At 45.3% G+C, this 21,697-nt stretch overlaps 1 protein-coding gene across 4 annotated transcripts in view; it reads left to right on the top strand.

Moving 5' to 3' along the window:
- Positions 1–21,697, top strand: part of AK8 (adenylate kinase 8) — a 285,863-nt gene that overhangs the window by 164,641 nt on the left and 99,525 nt on the right. The gene's annotated exons all lie outside the window — the stretch shown is intronic.

Here is a 21,697-nt window from a genome sequence, read left to right as displayed (position 1 = left end):
GGAGCCGGGGCCTGGACTGGAGGGGGGGGAGTGGCGGGTGCAAAGGAGAAGGTTTGCCTCTGGGTGCCTAATACCCTTGCTCTGGCCCTGGATATCAGTATTTCCTTATTTGGTAAGCTCCTCTACATAGTCCATTCCATTAGTAGCATTTTAGAATCTGGATATTGCAAACTTATTTTCTAAAGGCCAACTGTTTGAGTAATTCAACCTTGTTCTGAGAAGTCTTCATGGTGAAAAAGGGAATTTTATAACTTTGCGGCTAGGGCTAAAGTCTGCATGTAATTTGTACACACAGATTTTAGCCAGCATTTTCAAAACAAAATTGTGCACATAAGTTCACTTTGAAAATGTTCACATGATTGGTTCAGTATGGGGTAGATTTTAAAAGCACTACGGGGCGGATTTTAAAAGAGTTACGTGCGTATGTTACGCACGAAACCCTTAAACACCCCCCCCCACCCCGCATGCGCCGAGCCTATTTTGCATAGGCTTGGCAGGACGCGCATATGTCCCGGGGCTCGCAAAAATGGGCGGGGTGTGGGCAGGGCATGGGCGGGGCCACGGTCCAGGGGTGTGGCGACGGCCCGGGGGTGTGTCCGAGTGCCCCAACACAGCGACCTGTGTTGGAGCCGGCCGCACCGGCAGACAGCCGGCGCACGCAAGTTACGCCTGCGCGCATGTTATAAAATCGAGTGTACATTTGTGCACGCTGGGTAGCGCGCACAAATGTAGCCCCCGTGTGTAATTTTAAAAATCTGCCCCTACATGTGCCAAATCAGGGAGATATGCATGTCTCTTGGGCCGGCGCTTGGCGCATGTATTTTAAGAAGCGTCCATGGACGTGCGTATCTCCCGGTATGCGCACAAAAGAAAAAGTCCAAAAAAGGGTGGGGCATGGTCTGGACAGGGCTTGGACATTCCGGGAATTTAAATGGAAACCAGCACGCAAATATTTACCTACCGCTAACCTTTACTTCTGTGATAGATTGCGTACAAGTTATAAAACAAAAATAACTAGGCTAGTCAGTGGGGTTTTAAGGGTTGGGGCAGGTAGGGTAAAAGAGAGAAGAGTTAGCTAGGGCAGTTAAGAAGTCCTATCCTGTAACTGGGCAAAGTGGGAATGAATTGGTTTAACTGGTAATTGTGTTGGCGCACATATATATTAAAATCCCCCCCACTTATGCAGTAGAAGCGACACATGTGCGCATCCATATAAAATGGCACGCACTTTTATCGGCGTCCAGCTGATTTTATAAGATATACACGCGCATGTTATAAAATGGCCGCATCCATGGGCTGAACCGGCATACACGCATTCATGTACGCCCGCGCAGCTATGTGCATAGCTTAATTCATATAAAATTACACCTCCTCTCTGGAGGGCACAACTTCTGCAGGTTAACTTATGCACATACAGGTGAATTTTAAAAGGCCTATGTGTGCCGAAGCCGGGAGATACGCTCACAAATCCAGTTGGCGCGAATGCCACACGGATTTTAAAACATGCAAGTACACGTGTATCTCCCAGTATGCGCATAAGAAATTTTTTACAAAAAAAGGGCGAGGCATGGGCGGAGAATGGGCGTTCCAGGTCTGTAACCTGAAATATACTCATAAGTATTTACATGCAAATGCATGCACTGGGGTCCCCTACCACGCAACTTTGCTTCTGCTATGGATGGCGTGTAAGATTTAAAATAAAAAAAATCAGGGCTAATCAGTAGGGTTTGAAGGGTCAGGGCTAATACAATAAAAGGGAGGAAGGTTAATTGGAGGGGGGGTTAGGAAGTCAGGAGCTTTTACCTGGGCGAACTGGAAACGGACTGGGTAAACTGGTATTGCGTTGGTGCGCATATCTAATAAAATCCCCCCACTTACATGGTGGAGCCAGCATTTGCGCACATAAACGCGCATCCATACAAAATTGCGTGCACATGTACAGCCGATTTTATATCATGCGCACATATACAACATATGTTATAAAATGCCAAGTCTATTCATGCAAGCCGTCATACATGCGTTACTGTCATACTTTTTAAAATAAAAAAGTAAGCATGTATGCTCCAATTCCATCATTTCCCCCAACCCCCAGAATGCCTCTCTGAAGTTCACCTAAAGTACACGCAGAACCAGGTTATTGGCCGAATTTTAAATCGGCCACACGCGCGCATTTTCAAAGGGCCCAGCCACACGCGTAACCCCCTGTTACGTGCAGAAGTGCTGGGCCCAGAGAAAGGGGCGGGGCTGGAGGTGGCCGGTACAACGGCCACTTGCTGCTGTGCTGGGGAAGTGCCCGCAGGCAGTTGGCCGGCGCACGCAAGTTGCTTCTGCTCCAACGGAGCAGTAAGCAACAAAACAAAAAAAAAGGAAAGGTAGGAGAAAGGGTTTAGGGGGTGGGGAGGAGAGGAGAGTGGACGAGGGAGGGAGTGTGGATAGGGGGGTAGGGAAGGGAACTCAGGGAGGCCCGATTGCGTCGTCACATGTAATCTTATAAAATTGGCCCCCCCTGCGTATGCTGGGAAGCATGCGCATCTTTTAAAATCTACCCCTATGTGAGTATTTTTATTTGCAGAGTCCTGGTCTGTTTTGTAAGAGCCATTTATGCACATAAAACTGGGTTTTATACACATAAATGGCTTAGAAAATCAACCCCCAAAAAATGTAAACTGTGAAAAAATGTTTGGTATGCGTGTTGCGCTGTAATATTGCACCATCTCCACAAAAGCACAAACATTCAAGCAAACCCATGGTACTAGATTTTCTGCCCAAGACCTAGATGTCATTTAAACTGCACCTTACCATGCTACCTAAAATCTTATTAAAATTACTAATTTTACACAAACATTCCATAAAAATGCCACAATTGTGTAGTTTTGAAAAAAATTAAATATTACCTTGAGCACAAAGAAAACAGTTGCTAAAAAATATTGGTAAAAGTTAAAATCTGCTTCCAAAGCACTATGGGACTATTGCCTGCTCCTTATCTAGTCCAAGTAGAAAAGCTGTTTTGGGAATTTTTTTATTTTTTTTTTTGGTAAATCCCAGTGAACTGGAGGGCTTTCTGCCCAGCTTTCTATCCTGCTTCCAGAGAGATTAGCATCACAGTCTTCTTAAAGAAGTGCAGTTTATTTGGTGCAGTGATTTCATAATCTCCTTATCTAAAGCGTGTGTTAAGGATTTTATGTTGGCTCCTCTTCCTCTTGAAATTTACAGAGTTTCAGAGTTTAAAAGGTAAGTAAATCTTTCCTTTTTGAGGAGGTAAACCAAATACCAGTGCTTGTTTTAAACAGCTCAGTACAGCAAAGAGAGCGAGAGAGACCCGTGGGGACCTCTGTTCCTTTCCTGCAAGCCTTTGCAGACAGTGCATTTGTACTAGCTCAAAACAGCGCCTGGCTCTGTAAATAATTTACCAGTTGATTAATAGACTCACATGGGTATAATTAAAAGAGGGAGAGACAGCGGCTGCAGGAATGGGTACAGTGCTTGGGGGAACAAGAGACCAGATTTTTTTTTTTTTTTAACAGAAACTTTCTAGGGCGCCAGGGCGTTTGAAGATGAGTTGGGAAAAGCTTGGTGCCTCTTCTTGTTTGAAGTGGAAATAGGACAGTTTGAATCTGTCGAGTTTAATTTTTCACAAGCTTTCGGGGCCCTGCAGAGCAACTCCTTTTTATTATTAAAAAAAAAGCCCTTCTCTGATTTTTCTGTCTTTCATTTTTATTTTGGTCTCTTTTTATCCATAGTCCACCGTACTTTTACATTCAGTGCATGCAGTGCTTGTCCTGGTTTTCTTTAGCTTAAAGGCAGTATTCTATTTTCACACATATAAAGGTATAAACTGCACAGTAGCAGGGTTTAGATTTGGTGCATCGCTATGCTAAGCTTTACATGTTAGCATTCTTTAGGACTTTCCACCTCTGCATTTGGCAAAATGCAGATTTGAGGAAAAATTTATTTTTTATTGAAACTTGATCCAAAGGGTTATAATGGCATTTATTACCTCTAATAACGGTATTTAGTGCCAATTTTTACCCCTGCTTGCAAAAAAACCCGTCATTTCTCCTGCACCAGAGGTATTAACTGCCAGTTAGCGCCTGCTCTTTGCTTTAACACTATAAGGTACTGATGTGAATCCTGCTTTGCAGAGAAAATATCTACAGGAGAAAGAATATATAAGTAAAAACATGAAAGTCCCATGGGAAGGAGAGAATTTATTTGCCATGTGAAACAAATGATTAGATGTAAAAATTACACAATTGTTAAACACCAGTAGTCCTTTATTGTGCAATAAACTAAGTTGGTTTGAGAAGGGAATCTTTTTTACAACTATAAATTGACCTGTGGAAACTGTGATTAATAAAAGGGTGCTGCTTGATTGCAAGGCACACATTTAACCATTAGGTGGCGGTCAATAATAAAGTAGCAGTTTGGCAGAAAAGTGAGGCTTGCTGCTGAGGGGTTCCTAACATGGGCAGTTACAGGATATTCATTAGCCCTGTGGTGCCTCTGGGAAGGAAATGGAAACAACTGATCATAAAATAACACATTCATTATAAAACACTTAAAATCAGTTTGAAACATTGTTCAATTCACCTGCTTCAGTCCATCTCCAGAAGCTTTCTTATTTACAGGTCGATACTGTAACGTGCGGTTGAAGATTTCCCGTCTGTAACGTGCTGGGAGCGCACAATTCGGACGCGTAAGGCGATCCAGCGATACAGTCTCCAGTTTCACGCGTCCTTAGCGCTTCTTAAAACAGACGCATAACCCTTTTCGCACGCAGCATGTATATGATATGTAAATGAACGAATTAGCTGTATAATGAAGGAATTAGCTATTCCCCTCCGATACTGTGACGCGCGCTCAGATTATCTCCTTTGTAACCCGCTATTTTGCCGCGTCCTTAACCTGTTAGTTTACCGCCTACCCTCTACTTGGTGTTAGTGTGGCGTTCGAAAATTAAAACGGGAATAAAGTGTAAAAAATGGGGGTAAAACCAAAGGGAGTAAAGTGTAAAAAACCAAGGACGACCTCCATATTAACATTGCAGCGTAAGTTGTTTATATATATGTATAAATACATGTCACTTTCCTGTCACTTTCCGAATCCCCCAGGCGTGCGGTCATCGAGGCGGCGGCGGGAGCCGGCGGGCGGATGGGCGCCCGTTCATCCAGGCGGCGGCGGTGGTGGGAGCCGGCGGGCGGGTGGGCGCATGTTCGATCCAGGCCGCGGCCGGAGCAGGCGGGTGGGCCTGCATTCATCCAGGCCCCCCGCCGGCAGTGAATGAATGCCCGTGCGATTTTGGTGCTCAAGGCGGCCGGGTGGGCGTGCATTCATCCAGGCAGAGGGAGCCGGCGGTGAAAGCGGCCTCCGGAGGCCGCTTTCGCCGCCGGCTCCCTCTGCCTGGGGGTTTATTCATCCAGGCAGAGGGAGCCTGAGTCCGCTTTCGCCGCCGGCTCCCTCTGCCTGGATGAATGCACGGCCCCCGATGGCAGTGAATGAATGCCCGTGCGATTTCGGCGCTCAAGGCGTGACGTCGCGACGCTTGACGTCACGGCATGTGACTGCCTTGAGCGCCGAAATCGCACGGGCATTCATTCACTGCCGGCGGGGGCCGTGCATTCATCCAGGCAGAGGGAGCCGGCGGCGAAAGCGGCCTCCGGCTCCCTCTGCCTGGATGAATGCACGCCCACCCGGCCGCCTTGAGCGCCGAAATCGGGAGGAGAGGAGAAGGGACTACCATAGCAGGCCCAAGCCTAGGATTGCCCGTCTCTCCCCTCGCTCTCTTGCTACTTTTTCGGTTTGTTTTTTTTGCTTCGGGAGGAGGGGACAGGACTGGGGCTGCACCGGAGACTGGACGCGGCCAGGGCAGGTGAGCGGGGGCTGGGGGAAAGTTTGCCGAGCATCGGAGAACATAACTGTCCACTTCCTGGTACCTGTCATTTCAAATGTCCTTTGAAATGACATTTGAAATGACAGATACCAGCGTGGCCGTGAAGCGTTAAGCCCGCGAACCCAGGATACTGTATAGGCGCTCTATACAGTAAAATGGGTTGCGCGGGCCTAATGCTTGCCTAACGCTTCGCAGCCGCGGCATGCATTTGCATGCAATTTGAAGAGAGTATCGAGCGGTAGGTGAAGAGAACTGTGCGTGCGGGGAACGAGGGTGCGCTCGGCACTGCCGCACTGTTTCTACCGCGGCCTTAGAGTATCGATCTGTTAGTGAACTGTCATTAACAAAGGAGAGCTGTGGCTGAACAGCTTACCTTTGTCCAGTTCAGCGAGCCCTCTCAACCCTGTCTCCTTACCTTCTCTTCCTCTTCTCTTTGCTGCTTTTTAATGCTGCCAACTGTGGGTGGAGGCATCACCTTATGACATAATGGGGTTTATTGTAACTCGTTTATTATGAAGAAAGTGGCTTGCTCAATGTGAGTCCCAGTACAAAATAAGCAGCTAAGTATGTGTGTGTCAGATTTATTTCTGTGAATGTGTAGTTTAAGTGCATTATATAAATAAAAAATTTGGATAAATTACCAGTAATGCTGCATCTTATTATCAAAAAGGTAAGCAGGATTCCTTTGCTTTTTGTGGTGTGAATCCATTCTGTTCAGTTATTTAAAAGAAAAAAATGTTGCATCTCCTAGATTTGGATCTTATTCATACTGTCTGTTCTTGTTTCTGAAGGCGAGTTACACAGATTTAGAAGGCAGCAGACTCCTTAGATTCCAAGCACAACACTTTCTTCTCTTTGCTTGCTCAGTTATAGAAAAACATCCAGTTGTCATCTATCTCTTCTTTCCTTCTATCCTCCAGCTTTCTGATCTTCCCTGAAACACAAGATGGATCACTCAGGTTGTCCTGGCAGTAAGATCTCACTGAAGATCTGGGCAGGATTTCATCTGAACATTACACTTTTTCCTTAAACTATGACATTGCAAATACTAAGTGGACTACAGTCTCCAGGAATATTTTAAAGTAATGATAAGCCAATTACAATATAAATCAGATTCTACAATTCAGTATTCTTTCTTTCTTTCTTTAACATTCCCTATTGGGTTTTTTTTCCAGGATTACTTGCAGAATTGTCCTGGATGTTCTTTAATACCTGGCAATTCCAGGATACTCATGGAGGGATGGCAACCCTATTCCTCACATTTTTCTCTCCCCTCCCCTTTTCTTCTCTTCTTTTAACCAAATCTAGCAATAGTTTTGTGGTCTCTGCTACCCCTTGTAGAAATAATGATGGGGATCTTAGATTAAAGACTGAGTGGTTATCTCATTGTGCTACCATGCTGAGGTTCAGTTTTAAAACTACAAAGGTCACCTTTTGAGCTGGCAGCTGGCAAGTGAAGTTGGTAGAGGAGATGCTTTGAAAAGAAACAAAAGAACCCCTTTCTGCAGAGACATTCGAGATAGATCACAGAGAGCATGTAAATATATTCCTTCTGGAACTAGAGAGCTACCCTTTAGTAGTTCCTGCTTTCAGACTTATTTTATAGCTAACAGACATGATTTCTTGCTCGAGCCTCCTCTTCTAGTCATACATTTTCCAGATGAGAGGGTAAAGCATTGAGAGGAATTGAGATGCTGCAATGCATGTTAAATGTGACTTGTGATGCTTTGATGAAGATCCCACCATCTCTGAGGTGAGAACAGTGCCTACTATAGCTATAGAAAGCATACACCCCTTTCCAAAATGTTCCACTTTTGTTTTATAGCAAGAAGTAAAATGCATTAAACTGGTATTTGTTCTATGTATCCATACATCCTACTCCACAACTGCCAAATTAAAAATGTATTTGAGAATAGCTTAGAAAATTAAATAGAAATAAAACCATGGAATGGATTGGTTGGATGGATGTGTCCAGCCACCTTGTACTTCTTAAGTTTAAAGCTCTGATAAAGCCTTCAAAAACACACATAAGAACATAAGAAATTGCCATACTGGGTCAGACCAAGGGTCCATCAAGCCTGTTGCCAACAGTGGCCAAACCAGGCTACAAGAACCTGGCAAGTACCAAAACACCAAGAAGATCCCATGCTACTGATGCCAGTAGTAGCAGAGGCCATTCCCTAAGTCAACTTGATTAATAGCAGTTAAGTGAATGAGTCCCATCTGTGTTAAATCGTACTGATTCATATGATGACAGGATACATTTAGCAGTTCCTTTTGGTTCTGTCTGCTGGGTAATGGATTTCAAAGCAAAAACCTAAACATAAGCATCAAAGAGATGTACAAAGAACTCTGGGACAAAGTTGTAGAATGGCACATATTTAAGGATGGGTAGAAAAGAATTGCAAGTCCTTGAATATCCTTCAGAGCATGGTCAAAACTTATTACTAAGAATTGGAAGGTGTATGGCCCCACTGCCTAGTTCAGGATGTCCTCCAAACTGGATGACTGAGCAAGAAAGAAACAGATCAGGGAGGCAAACAAGAGACTAATGGTGACTTTGAAAGCACTACAGGTTTTCCATGGCCAAGACTATTAAAAGTGTGCATGTAACAATAATATCCCAAGCACTCTACAAATCTGGCCTGTATGGTAGGATGGCAAGTTGAAAGCTATTACTCAAGAAAACTCACCTTAAATTCCATTTGAAGTAAACAAAGGAACACTCAAAATACTGTAATTATGTGGCAAAATGTTTCATAGTCTGAAAAAAACTAAAATAGAACTTTTTGGTTTGAATGCAGTGTTATCCTTGGCATATACCCAACACAGCACATCACCCAGAGAACACCATCCCTTCTGGTAATCGGGTGGGTTGGAAATTATTGTAAATAAAAAAAAACTATGATGCATGATGAGGGCAGCATTATGTTATGGGATGTTTCTGTTCACTGGGGACTGGGGCACTCTTTAGGATAGAAGGGAAAATGAGTGGAGAAAAGTACAGAAAAGTCCTTGAGGAAAACCTGCTTCTCTCTGCAAGGAGAATGAAACTGGGATGTAAGTTCACTTTTCAGCATTACCATAGCCCAAACACACAGCCAAAGTAACACTGGACTGGCTAAAAAACAAAAAGGTAAATGTCCTGGAGTGGCCCAGTCAAAATCCTAACCTCAGTCCAGCTGAAAACATAGGCAGAATTTGAAGATTGTTGTCCATCAATGCTTTCCAACAAATCTGACAGAGTTTTTGAACAGTTTTGTAAAAAAGAATAATCTATGACAAATTGAGGTGTATAAAGTTGGTAGAGACCTAACCTAACAGACTCACAGTAATATAATTTTATAGCAACTGGACATTACTATATAACTAATACACGCCGTTAAGCCCGTTAAAACGGGCTACATTAAATTTTTTTTTCAGTCCATTTTCGAACACAGCACCCTTCTACACTTTTTCTCCCTCACGCCCCCTTCCCCTCGTTCACTCACCCCCTTCCCTCCACTCAGTCTTACTCACCCTCTGTCTCCCACTGCCTCCCTCCCCTCACTCTCACCTCCCTCCCCTTCCCTCAGTCACTCCCCACCCTCTCTCCATCCCATCCCCTCTCCCTCCCATCCCCTCTCCCTCAGCCCTCCTCTACTCCCTTTTTCTCTGCTCCACAACTTCTTACCCTTCCACTTATTCACATCCCTGTCTCTCACCTCCCCTCATTCTCCCCCTCTTCCCCCTCATTCTCCCTCTCCCCCTCATTCTCCCCCTCCCCTCACTCTCCTCCCCACCTCTCCCACCCCCTACCTCCCTCCCCTCCCTCCCACTCTCTCCTCCCTCCCTCCCACCCACACACTCTCTCCTCCCACCCACTCCCTCCCTCTCACTCCCTCCCTACCTCTCACTCTCTCTTCCCTCCCTCCCTCTCACTCTCTCCTTCCTCGCTACTGGCCGCCGCTCCTCTTCATCGCCGCTACCGCTCGACGCCGCCATGTTGATATCCAGCTGACGCTCGCTGAGACCGACGTGCTTGCCCGCACATGCGCAGTAGAGCTGCTCTCTACTGCGCATTTGTGGCACGTCGGTCAAGCTTCGTTTATTAGGTTGATAATTATCTTTCTCCATGGACAAGCATAACAAAGCAGCTGCACAAAATAGGTGATATCTGACAGCACCAAGTCTGGACTGGTTCCCCTCTATTTTATTTATTTATTTATTTAGCAATACTTATATCCCGCACCCTGCATAGTTCGGAGTGGGTTATAATTTTACATACATAAGAAAGTTCTTTTTTTATTTTCTGGACATGCACGGGAATTCCCATGCTAGCATTGCTGCATGTCTCTCCCTCAGTCTAATTTTGTCCATTTCGCAAATGGTCTTAGTACCAACACCTCTCTCATGTCACTGATATTTTTCAAAACAAAAAATAAAGATCATTGAACCTCTTTCACATATTCAATGGCTTCGTCAAGATCTTCCTCAGGAAGGGACAAGTCTTTGAAATCATATGAAAAACACCACCATAAGATGGCTTTGGCTGATCATCACAGTCTATGCCTTAGATGTTTGGGACCAGATCACGACAGTGCTTCTTGTGGCCCCTGTGGAAAAATTTCCCCAAGGGCTTTAATATATAGAGATCTTAAATTAAAATATGAGCTCAATTGAGCCAAAAACGTCCAGATATCATAAAACATGAGCTCTATCTCTAACCAGAGACTCTTTGAGCTCCAAGAAATCTCGAAAAATGTTGACCAGTGCATAAAGAGCAACCCAGGAAGCACTCTGCACAGAGACATGATGTGGCATCAAAAGATATGGAAATATCAGCACCATTAAGATTTATTTATTTAAAGACTTTTTATATACCGAAGATCATGTACTGGTACATATCGCTTCGGTTTACATATAACCAGATTTGGAATTACCATAGATATGGTGTACATGGAACAATAATCAATAATCAGTAATCAATAAACAGTAAACAGACTGCATAGAACAATGAATAATAATAATAAATAGAATAAATAGAAAACAGTAGATAAAACTGTGCAGAAGTAAGAAACTGGTTAAACTGGTTGAACTGGTTATACCTCGAACGTAGGGTATGTTAGGAGTAATATGCGAGTACAGGCATTAAATATGAATAGTACAGCTTAAGTGTAGGCCTTTAAGGTTAGCATGGGGCTTTAAGTGAAGGCTTCCGTAAAGAGCCAGGTTTTCAATTTTTTCTTGAATGTCCGCAGGCAGGGTTCTAAGCGGAGGTCTGATGGTAGATTGTTCCAGTGTGTGGGACCGGCTATTGAGAAGGCACGTTTCTTCATTGAAGACTTGGCTGGGGGTACATAAAGCGTGCCTAGATACATTTGTCTAATGGGTCTGGAAGCTGTATGAACTTGGAGAGGGCGATTTAATTTGAGTGCTGTTTGTGAGTGGATGGTTTTGTGTATAATAGTTAGCACTTTGTAAAGGATTCTGAACTTAATGGGGAGCCAGTGTAGGCTCTTAAGTATAGGGGTGATGTGTTCACATCTGCTGGTATTGGTCAGGATCCTAGCTGCGGAGTTTTGTATCATTTGTAGTGGCTTTGTAGTGACTGCTGGAAGGCCGATTAGGATGGAATTGCAGTAGTCTATTTTCGAGAATAGGATAGCTTGGAGAACCTTACGGAAGTCCTGTAGATGGAGGAGAGGTTTCAAGTTTTTTAATACATGAAGTTTGTGGAAACATTCTTTAGTTGTGTTATTGACAAATTTTTTTAAATTCAGTCGGTTGTCAATGGTTACTCCTAGATCTCTTACATGTGTGGTCAAGGGCGTTTGAATTGATGGGGAGTTTTCATCCTGTGTGATGAGTAGCAGTTCAGTTTTTGAGGTGTTGAGCACCAAATTGAGGCTGGTGAGGAGTGTGTTGATGGATAGTAGACAGTTGTTCCAAAAATTGAGTGTTTTAGCTATTGATTCTGAGACTGGTATCAGGATCTGGACGTCGTCGGTGTAGATAAAATGCATAACTTTTAGGTTTGTGAGGAGTTGACAGAGGGGTAGGAGGTAGATGTCCACGCCGATCCCTCCAGCGTCCTCGGTCCGACATGAGCGATTGCGTTCGCCATCTTTCTCCTGGAATCACCTAGGGCACGCGCATGCGCGAAGCCCCGTCTTTTACGTGCATCATGGTGGGAACCTCGGGGGCGTCCCCACCGTATGACATCACAAGTTCTGGAATTTAAACTCCATTCACGATTCCTAATACGAGTTAGCAAGTAATCCTCCATGCTGATCTCTCTACGTTACCAGATGTTCCCGCTCTGTGTACTCTCGCTCCAGGACGACTTAGGTACCCGCTCCACAGGGGCCTTGCTCCTCTCCACGCTTCGGGGTTACCTGCTACCAACAAGGACGCCTAAGGTACCCGCTCCTCGGGGGCCTTATTTTATCCCAAACCTCCGCTCCTCGGGGGTTCCCTCCTACTACAACTGCCAGCACCAGAGTGAGTACTACCACTCCAGTTCTGTCTCTGCATCGTCTCATCTCTCTCTCATAGATCCTCGGCCTACCCCGCATCGCGGACCACTACCGGATCTACTCTCACTGGCCTTTTCATCTAGGCCTGGGTTCTCAGCCTACCCCGCTTCGCGGCCCACTACCAGACCCATCTCCCTCTCGGGACCTGGTGAGACTGTGGAGCTGCCTTTTCCACTTTGCTGCTTGCAGACAGAACATCTGACATCTCCTCTGCTGGTTGGGATCATTACCCGTTCCTCGGGTTACCCTGTAAGTTGCAGTATAATAAAAACCAACTTCTCTGTGTCCGTCTCTGCTCCGAAGCTAGCCTATCGCTGCAAGTCCCCGCAGGTCTCCGCCCTGTGGGAGGTGCCATCTCTTGAAGCGACCAAGGGCCCACTCCTCAATGTCCAAAGTACAACAGATTGCTAACTCCATGGACCCGGCTCAGCTCACAGCCTTACAGGCCATTCCTGGCCCAATGGATTACAGAACAACAGAAAACTCTGGAGACACTAGCCACCACTTTCAACCAGTTGAATGCCTGACTGAATACACCAACGGTTCCAGATAAAGATTCCTCTCCTCAAGTGGTTGCAGACCGCACCACTGTACCGCTTCCAGCTCCTACACGCTTCTCTGGTGAAGCCCAGATGTGCAGGGGTTTTATTAATCAGTGCTGTATGCACTTCTCGTTGCATCCGAACTACTTTCATAATGCTGTTTCCAAGACTACTCGATGGAAGAGCCCTGGCTTTGGCTTCGCCTCTCTGGGAACGCAGTGACCCTGTCTTAAATGATCTGACTGACTTCTTGAACCTGTTCAAATTGGTATTTGATAATCCAGCACGTCAGACCATTGCAGGGTCTATTCTGCTTCACCTTCAACAAGAAAGTAAGCCTTTGCCAGACTATGTTATTGAATTCAAGACACTAGTATTTGAGCTCCACTGGGACTTGGGATGTCTATGTGCTATATTCTTAGAGGGCCTCAACACCTGTACAAAAGACGAACTAGCGGCTCGTGACTTACCAGACACTCTGGAATCTCTCATTGATTTGGCTGGGAGAGTTGATCGCAGGATACGAAATCGGACCCAAGAGGCAAAGTGTCACAAAAAGCACTCTACGGGAAGTAATCGTCCTCGAGTCTTGCACACGACTTCAGCCCAATCTTCTGCGCTCAGTGAAGAAGAAGAAGAACCTATGCAGTTAGGACGCAGTCACCTGACCTCTAAGGAAAGACGTTTTCTCAGACGCTCAGGTCTCTGTATGTACTGCGGCCAATCCGGCCATGCTATCCAGACCTGCCCTATCTGTCCGGGAAAAGGCCAGACCTAGGATCTGCTGGAGGACTTCTCCTAGGTCTAACTGCACTTTCTCCTCCATTATCTCTCCCCGTCTCTCTCATCTCTGGAGGCCTGGATCATTTGCGAATTCCCACTACACCAATAGCTACCCCCTTACTGCTGTCTTCTATACATGGAGAACCACTTCCAGGGGAGGTCTCACTTACCACGCAACCTATATGCCTTTGCACAGGGGCCTTACACACTGAGAGCATCTCCTTTCTGCTCCTTGAGAAGGCCATTCACCCCGTGGTACTCGGCATACCATGGTTACAGGAACATACACCTCAGTTCAATTGGACCACCATGGAGCTTTCTGGCTGCCATGATCGTTGTCTTGCCAAAGTTTCACCGCTGCCCTGCATGACAACGACTCTCTCTCTACCTGGCCTACCACCGCAATATGTGTCTTTTCAGGACATCTTCTCCAAGAAAGCAGCAGACGTATTAACTCCTCACAAAACCTTTGATTGTGCGATAAATCTCAAACTCAACTCAGAGCCTCCCAAGGGAAGGGTATACCCCTCTCAATAACCGAGACTGAGGCCATGTCGGCCTATATCCAAGAGAACCTGCAAAAAGGGTCCATCAGACCTTCTAAGTCCCCGGCTGGCACGGGGTTCTTTTTTGTTGGAAAAAAGGACTGATCCCTTCACCCTTGTATCGATTACAGAGGTCTCAATGAAATCACCATCAAGGATTGCTATCCTCTTCCATTGATAACTGAGCTGTTCGACTCCAGGGAGCCAAGGTGTTTACTCTGGACTTAAAAGGGGTCTACAACCTGATCCGAATCAGTCATGGGGATGAATGGAAAACAGCTTTTAACACCCGTGATGGACACTTTGAATACTTAGTCATGCCCTTTGGATTGTGCGATGCACCAGCGGTGTTCCAGAATATTTGATGAATGATATCCTGCAAGATCTATTGTACCAGTGAATGGTGGTATATTTAGATGACATCCTGATTTACTCTCAGGACATCCAGACACACCAGATAGATGTGATAAAGGTACTCCAAAGGCTACAGGACAATCGCCTATATGCGAAGCTCGAGAAGTGCGCTTTTCACCAGGAATCAGTGCCCTTTCTTGGGGTACATCGTTTCCAAGAATGGCTTCCAGATGGCTTCCAGATGGACGCTAGAGAGATAACGTTCCTGGATGGAATAAATGATAGCTTTATGGAGCAAATGGTTCAGGAACCGACGAGAGAGGGAGCAATTTTAGATCTAATTCTCAGTGGAGCACAGGACTTGGTGAGAGAGGTAACGGTGGTGGGGCCGCTTGGCAATAGTGATCATAATATGATCAGATTTGATTTAATGACTGGAAAAGGAACAGTGTGCAAATCCAAAGCTCTCGTGCTAAACTTTCAAAAGGGAAACTTTGATAAAATGAGAAAAATTGTTAGAAAAAAACTGAAAGGAGCAGCTACAAAAGTAAAAAATGTCCAAGAGGCGTGGTCATTGTTAAAAAATACCATTCTAGAAGCACAGTCCAGATGTATTCCACACATTAAGAAAGGTGGAAAGAAGGCAAAACGATTACCGGCATGGTTAAAAGGGGAGGTGAAAGAAGCTATTTTAGCCAAAAGATCTTCATTCAAAAATTGGAAGAAGGATCCAACAGAAGAAAATAGGATAAAGCATAAACATTGGCAAGTTAAATGTAAGACATTGATAAGACAGGCTAAGAGAGAATTTGAAAAGAAGTTGGCTGTAGAGGCAAAAACTCACAGTAAAAACTTTTTTAAATATATCCGAAGCAGAAAGCCTGTGAGGGAGTCAGTTGGACCTTTAGATGATCGAGGGGTTAAAGGGGCACTTAGAGAAGATAAGGCCATCGCGGAAAGATTAAATGATTTCTTTGCTTCGGTGTTTACTGAAGAGGATGTTGGGGAGGTACCCGTAATGGAGAAGGTTTTCATGGGTAATGATTCAGATGGACTGAATCAAATCACGGTGAACCTAGAAGATGTGGTAGGCCTGATTGACAAACTGAAGAGTAGTAAATCACCTGGACCGGATGGTATACACCCCAGAGTTCTGAAGGAACTAAAAAATGAAATTTCAGACCTATTAGTAAAAATTTGTAACTTATCATTAAAATCATCCATTGTACCTGAAGACTGGAGGATAGCAAATGTAACCCCAATATTTAAAAAGGGCTCCAGGGGCGATCCGGGAAACTACAGACCGGTTAGCCTGACTTCAGTGCCAGGAAAAATAGTGGAAAGTGTTCTAAACATCAAAATCACAGAACATATAGAAAGACATGGTTTAATGGAACAAAGTCAGCATGGCTTTACCCAGGGCAAGTCTTGCCTCACAAATCTGCTTCACTTTTTTGAAGGAGTTAATAAACATGTGGATAAAGGTGAACCGGTAGATATAGTATACTTGGATTTTCAGAAGGCGTTTGACAAAGTTCCTCATGAGAGGCTTCTAGGAAAAGTAAAAAGTCATGGGATAGGTGGCGATGTCCTTTCGTGGATTGCAAACTGGCTAAAAGACAGGAAACAGAGAGTAGGATTAAATGGGCAATTTTCTCAGTGGAAGGGAGTGGACAGTGGAGTGTCTCAGGGATCTGTATTGGGACCCTTACTGTTCAATATATTTATAAATGATCTGGAAAGAAATACGACGAGTGAGATAATCAAATTTGCAGATGACACAAAATTGTGCAGAGTAGTTAAATCACAAGCAGATTGTGATAAATTGCAGGAAGACCTTGTGAGACTGGAAAATTGGGCATCCAAATGGCAGATGAAATTTAATGTGGAAAAGTGCAAGGTGATGCATATAGGGAAAAATAACCCATGCTATAATTACACGATGTTGGGTTCCATATTAGGTGCTACAACCCAAGAAAGAGATCTAGGTGTCATAGTGGATAACACATTGAAATCGTCGGTTCAGTGTGCTGCGGCAGTCAAAAAAGCAAACAGAATGTTGGGAATTATTAGAAAAGGAATGATGAATAAAACGGAAAATGTCATAATGCCTCTGTATCGCTCCATGGTGAGACCGCACCTTGAATACTGTGTACAATTCTGGTCGCCGCATCTCAAAAAAGATATAATTGCGATGGAGAAGGTACAGAGAAGGGCTACCAAAATGATAAGGGGAATGGAACAACTCCCCTATGAGGAAAGACTAAAGAGATTAGGACTTTTCAGCTTGGAGAAGAGACGACTGAGGGGGGATATGATAGAGGTGTTTAAAATCATGAGAGGTCTAGAACGGGTAGATGTGAATCGGTTATTTACTCTTTCAGATAGTAGAAGGACTAGGGGACACTCCATGAAGTTAGCATGGGGCACATTTAAAACTAATCGGAGAAAGTTCTTTTTTACTCAACGCACAATTAAACTCTGGAATTTGTTGCCAGAGAATGTGGTTCGTGCAGGTAGTATAGCTGTGTTTAAAAAAGGATTGGATAAGTTCTTGGAGGAGAAGTCCATTACCTGCTATTAGGTTCACTTAGAGAATAGCCACTGCCATTAGCAATGGTTACATGGAATAGACTTAGTTTTTGGGTACTTGCCAGGTTCTTATGGCCTGGATTGGCCACTGTTGGAAACAGGATGCTGGGCTTGATGGACCCTTGGTCTGACCCAGTATGGCATTTTCTTATGTTCTTATGTTCTTCTTATGTTCTTATGACCCTCAAAAGCTGAAAAGCATTTGGCCTCAACTCACTGGCTTAAAGGCATTGCGCCGTTTCCTCGGCTTCACAAACTATTACTGTACCTTCATCAAGCACTATTCCACTCTAACAGCACCACTCACGGCCATGACCAGAAAAGGGGCTGATCCATCTTGATGGTCTGCTGAGGCTGTAGCAGCCTTTCAAATTCTCAAAGAAGCTTTCCAAATCAAGCCTTGTCTTCGTCATCCCAATCCTCAGCATCCTTTCATCGTCGAGGTTGACGCCTCCGATGCCAATGTCCTCCATCCCTGCTCTTTCTTCTCATGACGATTTGTTCCTACCAAGAAGAATTATGGAATTAGGGATAAAGAACTGCTAGCTATAAAATTGGCCTTTGAGGAGGGGCGTCCATGGTGGAAGGTGCGCAGTACCAAATAATGGTGTATACTGACCATAAACATTTTGGAATATCTACGATATGCCCAATGCCTTAATCACCGGTAAGTGAGGTGGTCATTGTTTTTTTCAACCGCTTTGACTTCCTACTAAAATACCGTCCTGCAGAAAAGAATGTTAGGGCAGATGCCCTTTCACGCTCCTTCTCTATGGTGGATGTACCCGACGAACCTCATCTCATCATCAGTCCAGAGAAGGTGGTGTTAGCAGCCACTCACGCCGTCCCCGCTGGGAAAACTATGGTGCCGCTGGGAATGAGAAAAGAAATTACTAAAGTGGGCACATGACTCCCGCCTGGCCGGCCATCCTGGGCAAGATCGTACATTAGCCATGCTTCAACATTTCTATTGGTGGCCTACCATGAAGACTGATGTCCAAGCCTATGTGGCCTCCTGCGCCACCTGCGCAGGTCAAAAACCTCCTGCCAGACATCCCTGGGGTCTCCTCCAACCTCTGCCTGTACCAGAGGAACCTTGGACACATATCGCGACAGACTTCGTAGTGGACTTACTCCCTTCTGCCGGAAACACGACGATCTGGTTGACTGTTGATCGATTCTCGAAAATGGCACATTTTGTGGCCCTGCCAGGATTGCCATCTGCTGCTGAATTGGCTAAATTATTCGTGAAGCACATCTTTCACCTCCACGGCATGCCCAAACACATTTTGTCTGATAGAGGCATCCAGTTTACTGCAAACTTCGGAGCGCTCTGTGTCGGAAGTTCGACATCGCATTAGATCTGACCTCGGCCTACCACCTACAGTCCAATGGCCAAACAGAGCGAATGAATCGGACACTCAAACAATTCCTACACTCCTATGTGAATACTAGACAAAGTGACTGCCCTAAACTCACATCCTGCTGCTGCCACAGGATCAATACCTTTTCAAGTGGTGTATGGTAGTCAACCATTACTTCCGCTACCTCTGCCACTCTCTGTGACGTCTCTAGCAGCTCAAGTCACCGCAATGGAAGTACAACAATTGTGGAAACAGACTAAAGATCTACTCCTCAAGGCAGGAGAAAGGGCCAAAAAGACTTACGATGCTCACCACAGGCAGGCACCCCATTTTCAGCCCGGGGATAAGGTATGGCTTAGTACAAAGTTCCTCCACTTAAAGCTGCCTTCTGCATGTTTCGCTCCGCATTACGTCAGACCTTTTGCCATCCTCCGACTCCTTGGGAATTTGACTTACAGTTTGAAGCTACCGCCATCCATGAAGATTCATAATGCCTTTCATGTGGCACTACTGAAACCTCTCGTCCTATCTGAATTTTCCAACAAAGCCCCAGAGCCAGCACCGCTCGATGCCGAAGAGGATATCGCATATACCGTTGATGACATACTGGATGTACGCAAAAGAGGTAAACGTTGGGAGTACCTTATCTCCTGGAAGGGATATGGACCAGAGGAGAACTCTTGGGAGTCCTTGGCCAATATCCTGGATAAAGACATGCTCCGTCTCTTCCATCAGTCTCATCCTCGTAAGCCGAAACCCCTGGGGGGGGCCCTTGGAAGGGGGGTACTCTTGCGCCCATCGGTCGCAGATGGCTGCGCCCTCTATTGCTCACCTTTTTTCTGCCTGACTCAGTTCCTTTTGGGAAGATGGCTGCCTCTGCTTCTCCACGCCGATCCCTCTGGCATCCTCAGTCCGGCACGGGTGATTGTGTTAGCCATCTTTCTCCCGGAATCACTTAGGGCACAGGCGCGCGCGCAGCCCCATCTTTTACTTGCGTCATGGCGGGAATCTCGGGGACGTCCCCACCGCATGAAGTCACAAGCTCTGGTATTTAAACTCCGTTCACGATTCCTAATTCGAGTTAGCAAGGAATCCTCCATGATGTTTCTCTACGTTACCAGATGCTTCTGCTCTGTGTACTCTCGCTCCAGGAAGACTTAGGTACCCTCTCCACCGGGACCTTGCCTCGCTCCTCTCCACCCTTTGGGGTTACCTGCTACCAACAAGGACGTCTAAGATACCCGCTCCTCGGGGGCCTTGCCTCGCTCCTATCCACCCTCCGGGGTTACCTGATACCAACAAGGACGCCTAAGGCCCCGCTCCTTGGGGGCCTTATTTTGTCCCGGACCTCCGCTCCTCCTACTACAACTGCCAGCACCAGAGTGAGTACTACCGCTCCAGTTTTGTCTCTGAATTGTCTCATCTTTCTCTCATAGATCCTCGGCCTACCCCGCATCGCGGACCACTACCAGATCTACTCTCACTGGCCTTTCCACTAGGCCTGGGTTCTTGGCCTACCCCGCTTCGCGGACCACTACCGGTCCCATCTCCCTCTTGGGACCTGATGAGACTGTGGAGCTGCCTTTTCCACTCTGCCGCCTGCAGACAGAACATCGTCATCTGACATCTCTGCTGGTTGGGATCATTACCCGTTCTTCGGGTTACCCTCTATGTTGCAGTATAATAAAACCCAACTTCTCTGTGTCCGTCTCTGCTCCGGAACTAGCCTATTGCTGCAAGTCCCCGCAGGGCTCTGCACTGTGGGAGGTGCCATCTCTTGCAGCGACCAAGGGCCCACTCCTCAATGTCCAAAGTACAACATCTACTTCTGGTAGATTCCGCAAAAGAGATTTTCCAGTTTATGTCTGGCAGATTAAAGTCTCCAACAATCAACACTTCTCCTTTCTTTCCCACCTTTTGGATGTCTTCAACCAGATCTCTGTCTAGTTCTTCCGTTTGAGTCGGTGGCTGGTAAACCACACCAGAAAAAATGGGTGCACCATCATCTTTTTTTAGCAATGGCCCATAATGTTTCTTCTCTACCCCACATTCCTTGCAGTTTAGTAGCTTGGATATTGTTTTTGACATAAAGAGCTACTCCTCCCCCTTTTCTGTCCTTCCTTAAGTTATAGCCTGGTATGGCCGTTTCCCAATTATGAGAATCCATGCACAGTATGTCCGTAACAGCAACAGTATCCAAGTCTGCCTCCACCATTATGGCCTGCAGGTCGGGATTTTATTGCCCAAACTATGAGCATTTGTATTCATAGCTTTCCAATTTTTCTCCCTTGATTTGTTGCACTTCCTAGATAACTTTTCGGCTTTTTTGAACTGATTGATTTTATTTTCTCCTTCCACATCCTTTATTGCTTGGGGGTGACATGTCAATTTCATTGGCCATCTCCTGCCACCCCCATTCTTTAGTTTAAATGTCTGATTATATAAATGTTTCACTTAGCATCCTCCTTTCTACTTTAGACAAATGTAGGCCATCCTTACCATATTGCCTTTTACAGCTCCATACTCGACCCCAGCCTCCAATGTATCCAAAACCATTTTCTGTACACCAGGTTTTGAACCAGGAATAGAAATTAGTTATATGGCATAGCTTCTCATTTCTCTTTCCATGAACAGGTAATACTTCCAAAAAGGCAATAGTCTTTGCAATGTGTCTTATCTTGCCTAGATTTTGGAAATCTTTTTGTACTTCATGGATACCATTTCTATTTAGGTCATTGGTCTCCAGATGGATGATAACACTGATATCAAAGTTCCTACTTTCATCTTCAATGACTTGGACTATCTGGTTTGCATTTCTACTAGCAGAGGATCCTGGAATGCATTTAACTTTCATGCCACCATCAAAATGTGCTCCGAAATTGGTTTTTCTGTTGATCGAGTCTTCCAGCAGAAGCAGCTTTCTTTTATGACATTTGATTCTGTTACAGGGCTTCTGGGGGCATTGGGTGACTTCACTTTTAGAAATCACTTCAATATCTATTGCTGAGGTTTCTTCATTCTCCATTGCAGAAAAAGCATTATGTAAGGGTAACTTTGGGGAGAGTGGGTAACTTTTCATCACAGGCTGTATTCTGCCAGAGCCCACTGT

The sequence above is a fragment of the Rhinatrema bivittatum genome, chromosome 8 (genome assembly GCF_901001135.1).
Source record: "Rhinatrema bivittatum chromosome 8, aRhiBiv1.1, whole genome shotgun sequence".
Lineage (NCBI taxonomy): Eukaryota > Metazoa > Chordata > Amphibia > Gymnophiona > Rhinatrematidae > Rhinatrema > Rhinatrema bivittatum.
The sequence above is the reverse complement of the archived record's forward strand: the minus strand, read 5'-3'. Positions and strand labels throughout refer to the sequence as shown.